This window comes from Arvicola amphibius, chromosome X (assembly GCF_903992535.2).
Source record: "Arvicola amphibius chromosome X, mArvAmp1.2, whole genome shotgun sequence".
Lineage (NCBI taxonomy): Eukaryota > Metazoa > Chordata > Mammalia > Rodentia > Cricetidae > Arvicola > Arvicola amphibius.
Window position 1 is genome coordinate 51,595,341 of NC_052065.1, and position 18,359 is coordinate 51,613,699.

Genomic DNA, 18,359 nt, shown 5'->3' on the forward strand with positions numbered 1-18,359 from the left:
GACAGCCTTTTTCACTTGGCATGATGTCCCTAAGGCTCGTGCATGTTGTGCCTTGTGAGAGATTTGTAAAAATTATTTTCCTGTTAAATATGTAAGGAACTGACTTGTGAACCAGGAGAAATGTCTTTCAGGAGAACTTAGTCCATACTTCTTAGTTTAAAAGATCTACGCGCAGCGTCCGAAATGCGATTGCTGCTAGCACACTGGGAAAAGCTAATCCCAAAGGAGACCAGAACAAAGGAAAGTCGTCACACTGAAATGTGTCCGCCCTAGACAGGCACCCTGTGCAAGGGAGTCAGTGGCAGATTTGTTTATGACCGTTCCAGCCCTCAGAAGGTTTCCCAGCACTTGGGGCTCTGGCCGGCCCCAGCTCTCCTCCAGACCCTGCCACTGGCCTGAAAGAGGCAGTCTGGGAGGCTGTTTACCTATTTTAGAACATTCTAGGATACTTGCACGAAGGAAATAAGCACTTAGCAATTCCGTTTACTCATCTGCTTCTCCAGTGCCCACAGCCTTCTGAGCTGTAAAGTGGGCTCTCCTCCTCCTCCTCTTCCTTCCTCCCTCCCCTTCTTCCTCCTCTTCCTTCCCCCTCCCTCTCCCCTCCTCTCCCTCCTCCTCCCCCCCTCTTCTCCTCCTCCCCGTGCCCGCCCCATCCCCCCTCCCTCCTCTTCTTCCTCCTCCTTTTCCTTCCCCCCCCTCCCCTTCCTCCTCCTCTTCCTTCCCCCCTCCCCCTCATCCCCTCCCTCTCCCCTCCTCCTCCTCCCCTTCTTCCCCTCCTCCTCCTCCCTGTGCCCACCCCCATCCCCCCTCCCTCCTCTCCTTCCTCCTCCTTTTCCTTCCCCCCTCCTCCTCCTCTCCCTCCTCCTCCCCCTCCCCTCCCTCCTCCTTCCCCCTCCCCTCCCTCCTCCTTCCCCCTCCCTTCCCTCCTCCTTCCCCCTCCCCTCCCTCCTCCTTCCCCCTCCCCTCCCTCCTCCTTCCCCCTCCCCTCCCTCCTCCTCCCCCTCCTCCTCTTTTTCCTCCCCTCCTCCTCCCCCTCCCTGTCCCTCTTCCCCCTCTGCCCCTCCCCCTTCCCCCTTCCTCCTCTCCATGCCCACCCCCCCACTCTGTTTCTCCCTTCAGTTGTTCAGCTCATTTCAGTTTTCCTGTTTCAATGAACTGAGAGAGATGGCTCGGCCCTTAAAGGCTAGGCTCACATCCAAAACAGAAGAGAGTCGAGGGGTGATCAGCTCTGTAACCCACGCTTACCCACACCAAGGTAACATTTCCGTTACCGTGATCCTTTCGCATTTATGACATTGGCAGAGCTGTACGGTCAGCCCCTCTGTCTGGTTCCAAACAGTGCTCGGCACTTCAAAAGAAGTCCTGGGCCTCTTAGGCACTAAGGGGGAAGGCTTCCTTCCCTCCCCCCAGCCACTGGCAACCACCACTTTGCTTTGTGGCCCTATGGATTTCATTGTTCTTAGTGTTTATAGGGTATGAATTATACAGTGTTTTGTACAACGTTCCACATTTTGTGTCTGCCTTTTTGCCTGGCATGTGTTTGATGTGTATTCATCTTGTACTAGGCACCAGCACTTGGAGCCTCTTTGGCACATTCCCTGTGTATGGCCTGATCTGTTTATCCGTGTTTGGGCTCTTGCCATCTTTGGGCTGCTGTGGGTAGTGGTGCTGCCATCATTCATGCGCAGGTGTTATTTTGCTGTTTGTTTTGTTCCTTTGTAACTCTTAAGGATAGTCTGCCTACATGAAGTTTGCCTTTGTAAGGGCACATGTATGTTTATTTGCCTTTTGCCCTAAGAAGTGGAAACACGGCCTGTCCGTTCTGAAAGAGATTAGCGAAGGGACGGTGATGTCACTGGCATAAACCATGCTGTGGTTCAGCTGTTGCCCTTCTACAAAGATTTGGCCTCCTTCAAGCACGCTGGTTCCAGTGGCCACCAGAGTGACAGCGAGCGGCCGGGAGCATCCTGGACATCGCTGCAGGTGGAGCCTGCACTGGAAGAAGTGACGTGGTCCAGTGAGCAGTTAGTTGCAAAGGACTTAGCTCCTCCTCTGAGTCCAGCAGATCTGACCTCAGTGTGCTGCCGGTTTGGGTGTCCTTCCTCCCTTCGCTCTGTAACCGTTCCGTTCAGGTACAATAAGCAGAATGTTTTGCTTGAGAGATGTGTCCTTTGTTTTCAGACAGGCAAATAAATTCATCTTTGTTTCCAATTACCATTTAGTGGCATCTGTTTGTTTTCCTCCAGCGATCCCCATTGTGGTGACAATTTGTCTCTATCCTGGATCCTATCCCCATATTTCTTACCTCTCAACTAGCAGTAATATAGATATTTGTCTTTGCTGAATGAAGCTGGTTTTGCTGAAAGGTCACCAGGTCACCCTGTTGGTTAGAGAAAGGTGAGTCTTACCAGTAATGGACCCAATGGTCTTTGTCATTTTTTTTGAGATTATGAGTACACCATTTCCTCCTTCCCTTCTAAACCTCCCATATACCCCTCCTTGCTCTATTTCAAATGGCCTCTTTTTTCATTAATTGTTATTATATACTTATTTGTATATGTGTGTATATTCTTAAATATATAAATACAAACCTGCTCAGCCTATATAATATATAATATTGCTTGCATATTGCCGACCACTTGGTATTGGATAACCAATTGGTGTGCTCCTCCCTGGGGAAGACTATTTCTCCCACTCTCAGCATTCCTAAGTTACCTATAGCTCTTTATGTAGGGTTGAGACCTTTTTATTTGTGTGTACGCATACATGCATATGTAGCAGCCACAGTGACCATGGGGCAGTCAGAGGACAACATGTGGGAGTCACTTCTCTCCCTGTACTTGTGTGTTCCACGAATCAAAGTCAGATCATCAGGTTTGGCAGCAATGGCTTTTTCCTTCCCTGCTGAGCCACTTCACCGGTCCCATGGGGGTGTTTCAAATAGATATCCTTTTTGGTAGAATCGAATACAACAATCTTGCGTGTCAAGGATGTCCATATATCATCTGAAAGAAACTACTCAGTTGCTTGAAACCCCTAGGCCATAAAATATAGGATGCATCCACCCCTTTGCCCATTCTCAGTATGTGGAAGGCCCAGTTTGGTTTAATACATTTTCACCGCGACCTTGCAGGATCCCCATAAAATCAAGAGGAAGCAAGGCAACAGCCCAAATCGTGTGCTCAGTGTTACCCAGCTGAGAGGAGCCAGAACCCAGATTTGGACTCAAGCCTCCTGGGGCCAAATCCTATTCTTTCCTACACCATTCTCTCCACTGCCTCACTAATGGCAAGCCTGGCAGAATTTTGTTTTTGTTTTTGTTTTTGTTTGGTTTGTTATTTTTGTTTTTGGAGACAGGGTTTCCCTGTGTAACAGCTCTGGCTGTCCTGGAACTCACTTTGTAGACTAGGCTGGTCTTGAATTCACAGAGCTCCGCTGGCTTCTGGCTCTTGAGTGCTGGGACTAAAGTACAACAGAGCTGTTCTTTTCAAATAGTTGTCACCCAGGTTCATCCGGCCAACCTGAAGAATTGGGCTTTTAACTGATAAGAGCACAGGGGACTTAATCGCAGACCAGATCCTTTTTAAAAACAATGTTATTTTACATACCAATCCCAGTTTCCTCTCTCTCCTGTCCTCCCCCCCCCGCGCCTCCCCCCCCCCCCCCCGTCACCTTCTCTTCTCTCCACCCCACCCTCATCCACTCCTCAGAGAGGGTGAGGCCTTGCCAGGCGGTGGTGGCACATACCTTTAATCCCAGCACTCCGGAGGCAGAGGCAGGTGGATCTCTGAGTTCGAGACCAGCCTGGTCTACAAGAGCTAGTTCCAGGACAGGCTCCAAAATCTATAGGGAAACCCTGTCTCAAAAAAACAAGAGAGAGAGAGGGAGGGAGGGAGGGAGGGAGGGAGGGAGGGAGGGAGGGAGGGAGGGAGGGAGGGAGGGAGGGAGGGAGGGAGGGAGGGGAGAGGGGGGAGAGGAGAGAGGGGAGAAAGAAGGGAGGAAGAGAGGAGAAAGGGGAGAGAAAAGAGAAAAAGGAGAGGGGGAGAGAGAAGAGAGGAGAAAGGGGAGGGGGGAGAGAGGAGAGAGGAGAAGGGGAGAGAAGAGAGGAGAAGGGAGAGAGGAGAAAGGGGAGAGGACAGGAGAGAGGGAAGAGAGGGGAGAAAAGGAGAGGAGAAAGGGGAGAGAGAGGAGAAAGAAGGGAGAAAGAGGAGAGAGGGAGGAGAGAGGAGAAAGGGGAGGGGGAGAGAGGGGAAAGAGAGGAGAAAGGGGGGAGAGAGGGGGAGAGGGGAGAAGGGAGAAAGAGAGGAGAGGGGAGAAAAGAGAAGGGAGAAAGGAGAGAGAGAAGGGAGAAAGAGGAGAGAGAGGATAATTTTTGGTTGTAGAGAGTTTTAAACCCAAATGGCCTCAAAACTGGTGGAAACAATCCAGAGATCCAGCTTGGTTTCTGTGAGGCAGGGTCTCGCTGAATCTGAGTCTCCAGAGTGCTGCAAAGCACACCTGATTAGCTCCACGGTTCTGGGATCTGAACTCAGGGCCTCATGGCTGAGCAATAATTTCTTTTAACCAATGTACAGTTTCTCCACAGCAATATTTTTATTAAATTAAAAACATTTGAATGTGCTTTTTGGTATTCATGTACTTTGCCAAGACTCTATTTAGTCCAATTTTCTTATTGAATTGAATTAGACCTTTGCAAAATATTTTAAAGACCTATTTACTACAATTGTTATTTTTTTCCCTCTGCTATTAAGTCTTGTTAATTTATTGTTGCCCACTTTTATGATAAAGTTTTCTATATGGTTTAGTGTATGAGTTTTTCCTTTGTCATTCTAGATAGTATTTTATGCCTTGAGTCCTTTTTTCACGCCTGAGGTTTTTGCTTGAATTTACCAATGTTTCCCTCCAGTTATTTGTGGATTCCTATTTACATTTAAATTTCTGATCCAAATAAAATGCTATCAATCTAAAAACTAGCCTATGAAGTTACAGATGTGATAGCTCACACTTGTAATGGCAGCATTTGAGCGTCTGAGGTAGAGGGACTGATTGCCTGAGCCACAGAGTGAACGTGCAGTCTCGACCCTGTACCACAAAATAGAACCCTGAAGGGTCTAAGATTTTTATCCTGCTTATAAGACAAGTTAGCCTGCTATCGTTTCATGAATGTTGGAAGAAGACACAAGAATATCGGGTCAAGACAGGACTTTATTATTTATAATGTGGCAAGCAGCAGGGAGAGATGGGTTATTGATTCCTTTCTCCCTAAAGCCCCATGACGGCAACAGGAATATGGGCCCAGGTAAATGTTACACACGCAGGGATGTGTGTCACACCTGAGCAATCCAAATGCAGGGAAGAGCGGTACTTTTATTATTTTTTTACATTTGTTTATTTTACATGTTCAAGCATTTGCCTGAATGTATATCTGCACCACATGTGTGCCTGCAGGGGTCAGAAGGTAGCATCTGATCCTCTGGAACTAAAGTTATGGATGGTTGTGAGCCACTTTGTGGATACTTGGAACTGAACCCCAGGCCTTCTCCAAAAGCAGCAAGATCTCTTAACTACTGGACCATCTCTCTCGTCCCAGGAAAGGGGAGTGTTTTAGAAGAGGTTGCAAAATGGTCTAAACCTGCTCTTTGAAGGAGCTATTTTAGCCCTGAGCTCCATAAGGTTTTCCACTATAGAAACTTCTGGAAAAGTAAGTTTAGGAACCTGGAGATGGCTCCATACTAGTACCTCTTTCAAGTGTCCTCTGTCACCAGGCATGCATATGGTGTACATACATATATGATGCAGGCAAACATTCATGGACAAGAAACTAAAGTAATTTGTTTTGGCTGAAGAGGTTGTTCGGTGGTTTGAGAGCCCCACTGCTTTCGCAGAGGACCCCAGTTTGGTTTCCAGCACCTCCGCTGAACAGCTCACATCTGCCTGTAACTCCAACTCCATAGGATCCTCTTTTGGACTCTGTGGTCACTATAGGCACATACACCTATACACACATGCATACACAACTCAGGAATATTAAAACGTAATTTCAAAAAAGAATGGTGGACGGGCTGGGGATATAGCTCAGCGATAGAGACTTCCCTAACTTGTGTGGAGCCCTGAGTAAGATCCCTAGTACTAAAAGAAAAGCAGCCAAGCAACAAAATGATGGAAGGAGGGGCAGGGGAGATAGTTCATTTTGTTAAAATGCTTGCCTAGCAAACATGAGGACCTGAATCCACATCAAAAGACAAGAAAAAGTAAAAGAAAAAAAAACAGGCTTGCTGATACACACTTGTAATCCCAGCACTGAGGAGGTAAAGTCAGGAACATCCCTGGGGCTTCATGGCCAGCCAGCCTCGCCTATTTGGAAAACTCTGGGCCAGTGAGGGACCCTATCAAAGAGTGAGGTAGATGCTTCTAGAATAGTAATTCTCAACCTGTGGGTCGCAACCCCTTGTCAAACCTCTATCTCCAAAAATATTTACAATATGATTCATAACAATAGCAAAATTAACATGAAGTAGCAACAAAAATAATTTTATTTTGGGGGTCACCCCAACATGAGGAACCGTGTTAAAGGGTTGCAGCATCAGGAAGGCCGAGAACCATTGATCTAGAGGAACCACAAAGTCGTCCCCTGGCCTCCGCATGCACATGTGCACATTTGAGCACACACACATACCAACACACATGTAAAACAATGACAGAAGGAGCAAGGTGGGGTGGCACAGGTCTGGAATCCCAGTATTGGAGGCAAGGAGGATCAGGAGTTCAAGGCTTGTCTGGGCTACGCGCAATCTTGCCTGAAAAAAAAAATTTAAAAGATAAAAAAGACAATGAAAGAATACCTGCCTAGGACACATGAAGTTTGATTTCCCCAGTAGTTCGAAAACTAGGGTACAGTTTAAGGAAAGAAGGGATTCTGTCATAAATATCTGTCTTTAATAACCTGGCAGCTAAGCATATAGAGTATAAAGCAGGAAATCTAGGATCTAGTCTTTAAGGATGCCCACATTTACAGGTTGGGAAGAATGTATGCTGGGAAAGAGTGATAAATAGAAGGGTGGGGGAAGGGTGGGAGGCTGGCGAGATTGTTCCATGGTTAAAACGCTTGCCTTGCAAACCTGAAGACCAGAGTTCAAAGGAGCCACAGAACCCACATACATACGGGGTGGGCGTGCCAGCGTGCATAAAATGTCTGCCAAAACAGACTCGCTGGAGGAAGTCGGCAAGCCATATCGAAGAGCTCTGGGTTTGATTGAGGGACCCTGCCTCAATGAATGAGGTGAAAACGTGAGCGGGAATGATGCCCAATCTCAGCCTCGGGTCTCCACAAGCACGTGTACAGATGCTCATGCACGAACACAGATATACACATTTACAACACACACAAGTGAAAATGTAAACGCAAGATTGGGAAACGGTGTCTGTCCGCCGGCTCCGTAGCCCCACCCCCACCCCACCCCACTCGGGGCTACAGGGAAAAGTAAGCGGAGCTACAGAGCTCCTACTGAGTTTCCAATCAGGCCCAGCTCTGGTCAGAAAGGACAGACAGTTCCCTTGCCTGTAGGGAGTTTTGCTGCAGAGGGCTTTGGCTGTTCTCCAACATCTGCAATTTGCAACAGATTGTAATTGAGATGCGCAGGACTGAATGGAGTTCTTTTATCTAACTGGGAATTTTGTAGGTTTGAAGTGTGGTTAAGAAAATAACAGCTGCCCAATGTATGGGTGACATTGTGAAACACACCGGAATGTGGAAATAGCAAGAGGGTGCCCATTAGTTCCCATTAAGAGATCCAGTTAACATTCTCAGGCTTAAGATGTCTGCCTATGTTAAGAAAATGCAATGTTTCCTACCCAATACAAGCCCCCCTTTCTTCTATGGCCCAATCAAGAATCTGTACTTACTGTAAAATTGTAGTGATAATTTTGGAGAGTTTCCCTAATATCTATATGAATTATAACTGTTTAATCTTGGCAAATGCGGCCCCTGTACAGTGACTTGAAATGTGCAGAACATTATTTTTCATCATGGCATCTCTCACAGTCAGTGTCTCTTGTAATGACACTCACCTTGCATACTGACATTTCCGTCAACACACACACACACACACACACACACCTTGTTTTCTGAAACCTAGTACATTGTGAAAGAAAAATAACACACCTAACAAAATACATGGTGATCAATGTCTCCTAAGTTTCTAACCCTATTGAAGGTTTTGCTGATGTTTTTTTTAAAGATTTATTTATTTATTTATTATATATATAGTATTCTGCCTACCTTCATGCTTGCAGGCCAGAAGAGGGCACCACATCTTATTACAGATGGTTGTGAGCCACCATGTGGTTGCTGGGAATTGAACTCAGGACCTCTGGAAGAGTAGCCGGTGCTCTTAACCTCAGAGCCAGTTTATAACTAGAGGGTAGAGGGAAATTGGGACTGGAGAGTAAATGCAGCTATCCTTGAAATGGAGCAAGAGGAAAAATAAAGAGTCGCTGATGTCCCAACCACCTCTTTCCTGATTGATTGCACTTTGAGGGGGGTTGGTTTTGTGTTGGCGGGGCGGGGGGGGGCGGGGGGGCGGGGGCATTAAGACAGAGTTTCTGTGTGTAACAGTCCTGGCTTTCCTGAAACTTGCTTTATACACCAGGCTGGCCTCGAGCTCACAGAGGTCCACATGCCTCTGCCTCTGCCTCTACCTACCAAGTGCTGGGATTAAAGGTGTGAGCTACCACCCACCACTGCCCAGCTGATTGTGCTTTTTGAACTGAGTAGAATATTTGAAAATAGCTTACAGCATTCATTTAATTCAGGAAGTCTTGTTGTTGGGATTTTTTTCTCTTTTGCTCTTTTTTGGGGGAGGGCTGCCACCCAGCTCCCAAATAAATCACATGGAGGCTTATTATTACTTATAAATGCCCGGCCTTGGTTTAGCTTGTTGCTAGCCAGCTTTTCTTAAATTATCCCACCTACCTTTTGCCTCTGGGCTTTTTCCTTTTCTCTGTGTGTGTGTCACCTTCACTCTTACTCCATGGCTGTGTGACTCGGTGGCTGGCCTCTTCTTTTCTCACTCCTTGATCTCCCTTGCTTCCTGAGCCCTTTTTATCTCCTATTTATTCTCTCTGCCTGCCAGTTCCTCCTATCCTTTCTCCTCCCTTGCTATTGACTGTTCAGTTCTTTATTAGACCATCGGGCATTTTAGACAGGCAATGTAACACAGCTTTACAAAATTAAACAAATACAACATAAAAGAATGCAACACATCTTTGCATCATTAAAACAAAAGTTCCACAGCATAAATCAATGTAACATACCTTAATATTCCACAACAATTCTTCTGGCCAAAATTAATACAACCCAAATCTACCACCATGATACCCAGTGGTGTGGTCTACCACAATCTGCAGTGCCATCTCTGGGAGCTCAGTGGACATGTGGGTGACTTAGCCCTGTAATTATGAGCATGGGAGAGCTGTCCTCATTACTCATCTGTCATGCAGTGGCATGGGCAGGGGAGAGATGCCCCCCCCAGCACCCATCAACACCTGAGAGAGGAGGGAAAACTAGCCCAAAGGTCATAAGAGCAGGAGAGCTGGCCATGCCCCTCATCAGCTGCAGCATTCAGGAGAGTGGCCCCTATACCATGCCTGGGCAACATAATAGAGCTGACCCTGAAGGTGTAGGTGTGGCAGATCTGATCCCGAGGACATGAAACCAGGAGAATTGGCCCAGACCCTGTCCATCGCTGCAAGGGTGAACTAGCCAGGACAATGCAGAAGAGTTCACCCTGATGGTGAAGAGAGGAAAGAGCTGGCAGAGTGACCAACCCTGCAACTACCCAGGCCCAGAACCAAGGTTCTGGGTGGCCCATCCCAATATCCACCCCATCTGTGATCTGCTGGAGCACATGAAGGTACCTAACCTACAGACCCAAAGCTACAGGATCTCCACAGTATAGGACAACAGCAGGATAGGCAAGAGACCCGTGAGGTCCCAGCACCAATAGTGTAGTAGAAACCAGAGACCTTGAAACAGACCAATGACTCTCTTTACAATGAACACTTGCAAGTAAAGGTATAAGGACCAAAGGGTTTGCTGTGTGAGTCATTGTGACACACTGCAGCTCCCCCACCAAGAATGATTTGTCCTTCTCTCTTTTTTTTTCTTTTTTCTCTTAAATTTTATTTTATTTTATTTTCGGAAGGAGGTTTCAAGGGCAGAACATGGATACAAAGGGGCAGGGAAATGAATGGGGTAAAGATGCATGATGTGAAAGACACAGAATAAACAAAAAGGAGAAAAATAATTTCAAAACTAAGAAAGAGAGAGAGAAAGGGAAGGAAGGAATGAAGGAACGAAGGAACAAAGGAAAGCTCCAGGAGGCTGGAGAGATGGTTCAATGGTTAAGAGTATTGACTGTTCTTGCAGAGGACCCGGGTTCAATTCCTAGGACCCACATGTTAACTCACAACTGCTTGTAACTTCAGTCCCAGGAGACCCAACACACATACTTTTTGTCTCAGAAGGCACTACACACAGAAGGTACACAGACATACATGCAGGCAAAACACTCACACAGAGAGGGAAAGAGAGGGGTAAAATGAAGGTACCCTGGCTGGGGATGCTGCTCAGGTGGTAGAACACTTACCTAGCATGCACAGAGTCCTGTTTAGTCACAGTACATTAACAGGGTGTGATGGTGCCGGCACTCAGGAAGCAGAGGCACGTGGATCTCTATGAGTTTGAGATCAGTCTGGTCTACAGAGTGAGTTCCAGGACTGACAAAGCTGTGTATAGAGAACCTGTCACACAGGCACACACACACAAACACAGACACACACACACACACACACACACACTATATATATATATATATATATATATATATATATATATATATATATAATTATTTATTTAAAAAGAAAAAAACAGGGTGTGAGAGTGTATGCCTATAATCCCAGCACTTGAGAAGTAGCTACAGGAAGATCAGAAATTCAAAGTTGCCAGGCAATTGTGGAATATGTCTTTAATTCCAGCACTCAGGAGGCATAGGCAGGCGAATCTCCAAGTTTAAGGCCAGCCTGTTCTATGGAAGGAGTTCCAGGATTGCCAAGACTATACACAGAGAAACTCAGTCTCGAAAAAACAAAAACAAAATAAAAATAAATTCAAACTCATTCTTAGCTTTATAGTGAACTCAAGACCACCCTCTCTGGGGCCAGGGGTAGTAAAGAAGGGATTGGGAAAGAGATACACAAACTTGCAGGCTATACCCCAATACCCCAGAAGCTCTGAGTCAGAATGAGCATTTTTGACAAGACTCCTACATGGAGTCTGAGAAATACTGCTATGGAAAATCTAGTGAGTGATGAAGAAGGCCTCTGCCCCATGCCACGTGGCCCAGTTGGGCAGGACTCAGTGGAACTCGGTCCAGGAATTTGGCCACAGAAGTTCCAGCACCACCTCGACACCAACCTGGAGAGTGCAATGGCGCCAGGTGTTTGGCACTATAATGATCTCTCTGTGATGAGGAAGCATGGCCCAATCCAGCGTCTTGGCGAACTGAGTGGGACAAAGAGACCCACATGCAGTCCTGGGGCTGTCCAGCTTGGGCTCTGAGGAGAAAACACGGGCTCACCCAATTACCTTGCAGCACCCGCCAGCTGGGCACTGTTGGAGTGAGCAGAGGTTTGGTGTAGTATGGGAGAGAGAGACAGAATGGTTCATGTCCTGTGGAGAGAGGCCTATCTGAAGAGGCAAGAGAGAGGAAGGGAGCATGCTGACGTGGGTGGCTTGATTGCCCCCGAGGGCCAAGGTGATGTCTGGGCCTGGGCTGCCACTGGGAACGACGCCTAGGTTCCTGGTTTAACACAGCCGTGGTCTCTGTTGACTTCCCTGGCCGCTTGTACCACCAAAGGCCGAGAGGACAGTGCTGTACAGAGTTGATCCCACCCTCACTGGCTGCAACCCTAGGGAAAATTGGTCCCACCCCTCACTGGCTCAAGCACTCTGGAGAGAGGGTCCCACACCTTACCTGTGCAGCACAATAGAGCTGACCCTGTGAGCAGGGATATGGGTAAGCTGGCTCTGAGGGCATGAGAATGTGTTCCGTGCGGTGGCATGGGGAAGGGAACAATGTTCTCCTCCTTTTGCCCCTCACCACCTGCAGCAGGTGGAGGAAGACCCGACCCAACCCCTCACCAGCTGCCGCACTCAGAACAGGCCCTGCACCTCCCCTGGGCAGCATGGTAGAGTGATCCTGTAAATGCAAGTGTGGGAACAACCCTGAAAGCATGAGAGGGGCACAGCTGGAACCACCTCCCTCGTCTGCAGTGAGATGGTGGGGGTGAGGAAAAGAGGCCCTCCCCCCTTACCCCTACCGCTTCCAGCTGGCCAGGGAGCTGAGCCCTTTACCAGCTGCAACACTCGGGAAAGCAGGCCCTGCACCTCATCTGGGCAGCACAGCAGAGCTGACCCTGGTGAGTCAACCCTGAGGATGTGAGCATGGGAGACCTAGCCCCACCCCTCACCTGCCATATGGCAGCATGGACTGGGGAGAGATGCCCCCCCACCAGCCCACCAACGCCTAAGGCAAAGTGGGAGAGCTGACCTTGAGGTAACAAGAGTGGGAAAACTGTCCCTGCCCCCCACACACATACACGGCTGCAACTCTCAGAAGAGCAGGCCCTGCACCTCGCCAGGGCAGCACAATAGAGCCAGACCTGTTGGCGGAGGTGTGGGTGAGCTAGCCCAGAAGTTGTGAGCATGGGAGAGCTGTCCCCATTACTCATCTGTCTTGTTTCAGCATGGGCAGGGGAAAAGTGCCCTCCCTCCACAACCCACCCACCAATGCCTGAGGCAGGTGGCAGAGCTGGCTCTGAGGTCACAAGAGCAGGAAAGCAGCCCTGCAGATTGCCCAGGCAACACAATAGAGCTAACCTTGGTGGCAGTAAAGGTGAACCAGTCCCAAAGTAGTGAGCATAAGAGAGCTGTCCCCATCTGTCTTGTGGTTGCAAGGGCAGGAGAAAGATGGTCTCCCCTTCCTGCCCATCAGACACCTGAGGCAGGTGGGAGAGTTGTCCCTGACCCCCACCAGCTGCAACACTCGGGAGAGCAGGCCCTGCACCTCTCTTGGGCAGCACAGTAGAGACCACCCTGTTGGCAGAGATGTGGGTAGGCCAACCCTAAAGTTGTAATTGTGGAAGACCTAACCCCACTACTTGTCTGTCATGAGGTGGTGTGGGTGGGGGATAGATGCCCCCCTTACACCTCACCCCTTACTGCCTGCAACAGACTAGTGAAATCACCCTCCCCCTTACCAGCTGCAGCACTCGGGAAAACGGACCTGCTTCTCTCCTAGGTAGCACACAGGAGCTGGCCCTGTTTGTCAGGGGTGTGGGTGACCCAGCCCTGATGTTGCCAGCAAGGGATAGCTGGCCCCATTACTCATCTGACATATGGGCAGAGGAGAGACGGCCTTCCCTGCCCCATCTCACCCCACCCATCAACACCTGAGACAGGTAGCGGAGCTGGTTCTGGGGTGATAAAAGCAGGAGGGCTGTCCCTGCCCCTCACCAGCTGCAGCACTTGGGAGAGAGGCCCCTGCACCTCACCTGGGCAACACAGTAGAGCTGGCCCTGATGGTGTCGGTGGAAAGAACTAATCCTGAGGGCATAGAAGCAGAACTGACCTGGCCCCTAGCTCATTGCTGCAAGGATGAATTAGCAGGGGGCAGTGCTGGAGACCTCACCCTGGTTATGAGGACAGGGAAGAACTGGCGGGGTGACCAATCCTGCAGCTGCCCAGGCCCAGAACTAGGGTTATGGGTTGGCCCACCCCAACATCCACCCCATCTATGATCTCCTGGAGCACATGAAGGGGCCTGACCTTCAGACCCAATGCTGCAGGATCTCCATGACACAGGACAGCAACAGGATATCCAAGAGGAGTCCCAGTGAGGGCCCACTATTCATAGTGTAGCAGAAACCAGAGGCTTCAAACCAGACCAATGACTCTGGATAAAGGGGTTTACGGGGTGACTCGCTGTGTCACACTGCAGCTTCCTTGATAGAAATTTTTATTTTTTCCTTTTTTTCTTTTTTCCTCTTAAATTTTGTTTTATTGGGGGAATGTTGCAGGGGCAGAGGGCAGATGCAAAGGGGCAGGGAATGAATGGAATCAAGACGCATGATGTGAAGAACACATTGACTAAATAAAAGGAAAGTTTAAAAAGTGATAAAGAATACAGAATAGCATGCCCGCTGGAGTAGAATGCAGTCTGGCCCTCTGCAGCTTTCCTCTGCAGAACTCTGTGGGTTCTCCCACAGAACTGGTCCCAGCTAAAAATCCACTCCACATGGTAGCCAGTAGCTACCTGTGATTTTTCACATCAAGTTTAAATTACTTAGGGGCTGAGACTAGAACTCAGTAGTAGAGCACTTGCCTCCCCATCCACAAAGCAATGGGTGTGTGCCCCCAAAACTGGTATTACAGCTGTGTCTCTTTCTCTTCAGCCAGCCTGCATACTCTTTGGGGCCTCACCTAAAAAACAGTGACACCGATTTCCAATATCTGAAACTAAATCTCCAATGCCAAAAACAAAAGTATTAATTACATTAAAAAGTCAATTATACTAGTGACATTTCAGGGCTCAGGCGCCTCATGCTGCTTATGGAATATCTCTGTCCCCACAGAAAGCTCTATATGACACACTTGTCTTACAAATTCTCAGTCTTGGCTGTACATTGGAATCAACCAGCCATTGTTTGTCTGTTTAGGTAATTTTAATACAGAATACTTTTTACTCTAGGCTTCACCATGTAGACCTTTTATTCTCAACAGAACCCTGGCTCAATGTTTCTAATAAGAATATCATTAGGGCCCTGGGCACTGGTGGCGCACGCCTTTAATCCCAGCACTTGGAAGGCAGAGGCAGGAGGATCTCTGTGAGTTCGAGGTCAGCCTGGTCTACAGAGTGAATAGAGAGAAACCCTGTCCCCAAAAAACAAACAAAAAAAGCATTATTAGAACAACCAAGATCTTGATTATTTTTACTAATGTATTTGTTTATTATCGGGTGGTGGTGGCACATGCCTTTAACCCCAGCACTTGGGAGGCAGAGGCAGGAGGTTCTCTGTGAGTTCGAGGCCAGCCTGTTCTACAGAGTAAATAGAGAGAAACCCTGTCTCAAAAAAACAAACAAAAAGAGCATCATTAGAAAAACCAAGATCTTGATTATTTTTACTAATGTATTTATTATCTATTTCAATACTGGGGACTGAACCTGGAGCCTTTTAGACCAGATCTTTATTTCTTCTTTTTTAAAATGAAATCTCATTATGTACCCAAGCTGGACTTGAACTCTTAATCCTCCTGCTAGGATTATAGGTGTGCATGTCACCATGACCAGCTCTCAGTTCAGATCTTAATCCTAATAAAACCTCCCCTATTTTATGTACCATCCATACTATTACGTGTACTATGGTACTATCCCTATAGTGCGGAGCCTGCAACCATTCATGAGCCAGGCAAGGGCCTGGAGATTTAAACACACTAAGACACACAGACAGAGACACAGGTCATCCTTGAAACAAGAATGCCCCCTCTACTGTGTACCAGAGTTGCTTATATATGGATCCTTAACTGATAGCCACACCCCAGCCAAATGCACCAGAAACTACTCCCCTGCCATCAGGAACTCCTGAGGGTCTCATGCTCAGAGTAGCTGCAAACACAGGAAAACAAGTTGTTTTGCTCAGAGCAGCTGCATAACAAGTTGTTTACAGGAAATTTATGGTCTGCAGGTCCATAGCCCCCAATATCTCCCCCTTTTGTATATAATTAGACCAAGATTCTGGACTGACATAGGCATAGTGCAAATATGATAGAAAAAAGGAGAGCAACTAACCACAAGCAAATCCCACAAGAAATCCAACTGACTGCTCTTGCTCTACGTAGACAATATTAAAAGCTGGTACCAGCTACAAGATAGTCACAGCAGCTGTCTTGGCCATGATGGCTTGGCAGTCGTCCTCAAACTCCAGATCCTCCTGCCTCTCCCTCCTTCGCCAAATCCTACCAGCGTACGTCACCACAACCACCTGGGGCAGCAGGCAGGCTCGGAGACCTGCAGCTACTATGTGGGGGTTTTTTGGGGTACTGTGGGAAAGTTTGCTGCTTGCGCCGCAGATTCTTGGGAATGCAGAGCCGGGAACTGCTACCGCCTTTTCCTCACTCTGCCGCTGCCTTTTCCATACGCTGCACGCAGACGGGCTGCCCAGCAGGGTCTGTATGGCTCTAGCTTGTCTCGGCCCTAGCACTTGTTGCCACATTTGCCCATACTCTTGGCAGCACCGTGGTGTTCCCCAGGCCAGGCACCAACTGGGCCTGGGCAGCGTGCCTTCTGCCACCGCCACCCAGCAAAGCTCTGCTCCAGCTGCCTTCTGGCCCCAGCCGCACTCACTCTGGGTCCAAACTGGTGCATGTAGTGGAGCAGAACTCGGGGAAGCAGGCTTGCTGCTCCGGAACCACTGAAGGGGCCCCACTTAAACAATCTTTTAGGGAATTTGGGCATAGTCAACCAGTCTGGCTACTTCCTGCTGAGTTGGGGTGCTGCATTCTTGGGGGTATTTTACAACATTTTAAGGGGTCTCAGTGAATCAAACCACATGAATCTGGAATGATTCCACAGGTTCTCATCCTCTGTGGAGACAAAAGCAGAACCTCTTTTCCAAAGCATCAAATCCTTAGGCCTGTACTTTAAAGTAAAAATACCTTTCTTAGCAGTTTTTAGAATTAAATGTCTTTCTCTAGTCCAGGACACAAAAGACAACACAATCAACACAATAACATACATCTGTACACATTTTATTTTTTTTGAGGCACTCAATTCACCCTCCTGCCTCCTCTTTATTACTTCCCTACTGGCCAGTCTTTCGGAGACCATCCCTCAGAGTGTCTCTGGAGATGAAAAAACACATGCATATTTTAAATTCTCTGTGCACATTTTATCTTTTTATGGCTTACTTTTTTGAGGCCTTTAATTTACCCTTCCACATCTTATTACTTTTTTGCTGACCAGCTTTTTGGAGGGCATCTCTCAGAGAGACTCTAGTTTTCCATCTCCACGGTGCCTCCTGATGTGATGCCTACACCACCCAGAAGCACTATCAGGCAAGAGTCTGGGGATGAAAACACACATAACACACATACCAATCTTTAATCCACCCTCACCATTTCCGAGGGTGATCTCTCAGAGTGTCCCTTGTTCCCAATCTCAGTGGAACCTCCACTTGTACTGTCCATACTATTACATATACTACGGTACTATGCCTGTATTGTGGAGCCTGCACTACAGGACCATTCGCGAGCCGGGCAAGGGCCTGGAGATTTAAACACACTAAGACACACAGACAGAGACACGGGTCATCCTTGAAACAAGAATGCTCCCTTTATTGTGTACCAGAGCTGCCTATATAGAGATCCTTAACTGATAGCCACACCCCAGCCAAACCCACCCGAAACCACTCCCCTGCCATCAGGAACTCCTGAGGGTCTCATGCTCAGAGTAGCTGCAAACACAAGAAAACAAGTTGTTTTGCTCAGAGCAGCTGCAAGCATAACAAGTTGTTTACAGAAAATTCAGGGTCTGGGTCCACAGCCCCCAACAATTTTAGGTTCCTTTGGGTCATGGTATCCCTTCACAGCAAGAGAACAGTAACTAAGACATCAATTAAGTGTGCCAAAAGCAGTTTGGAGTTGCAGATTTGACATAGAAAATTCAAGGATGTGCTACTTGGCTAATAAACACATCACAGAAGGAAACTAAGAAAGTGGTAGGTAAAGTCAGAGATGCAGCACTGGCCTCACATGTGCAAGGTCCTAGGTTCGGTCCCTGCAACCCCAGAAAGAAGAAAGAAAAAAGAACACTAAGAAAGACTTTAAAAGCTTCTATACAGTTATCATGTTTCCCAGAAACATGACCTTTTCCCTGTATATATGCCCAGAAAACATGATTTTACACAGGCCACCTAACCTAGTTCTTCAATGTCCTTACAACTATCAGAAAACTGCATCTCTCCAGATTGGCCCTATTCCCAACAGAATACACGGAGATATCATTTCCACATGTACACCTTACCCTAGGAAACACCTTTGCCTTTTAGACCTTCTGGGAATGGTTAACTAAGCTCTCGCAACCTCTCTAGAGCTATAGAGGCTGAATGCTCCTCTGTACTTGTGGAGAAAGCCTTCACCAATGCATCACCCCTGACCAGAGTCGCACACAGACTGTAATACATAGGTTGAAGAAAAATTTGTGGGACCCTCACCCCTTATTCTCAAAGGGGCAAGAAGAAATTTC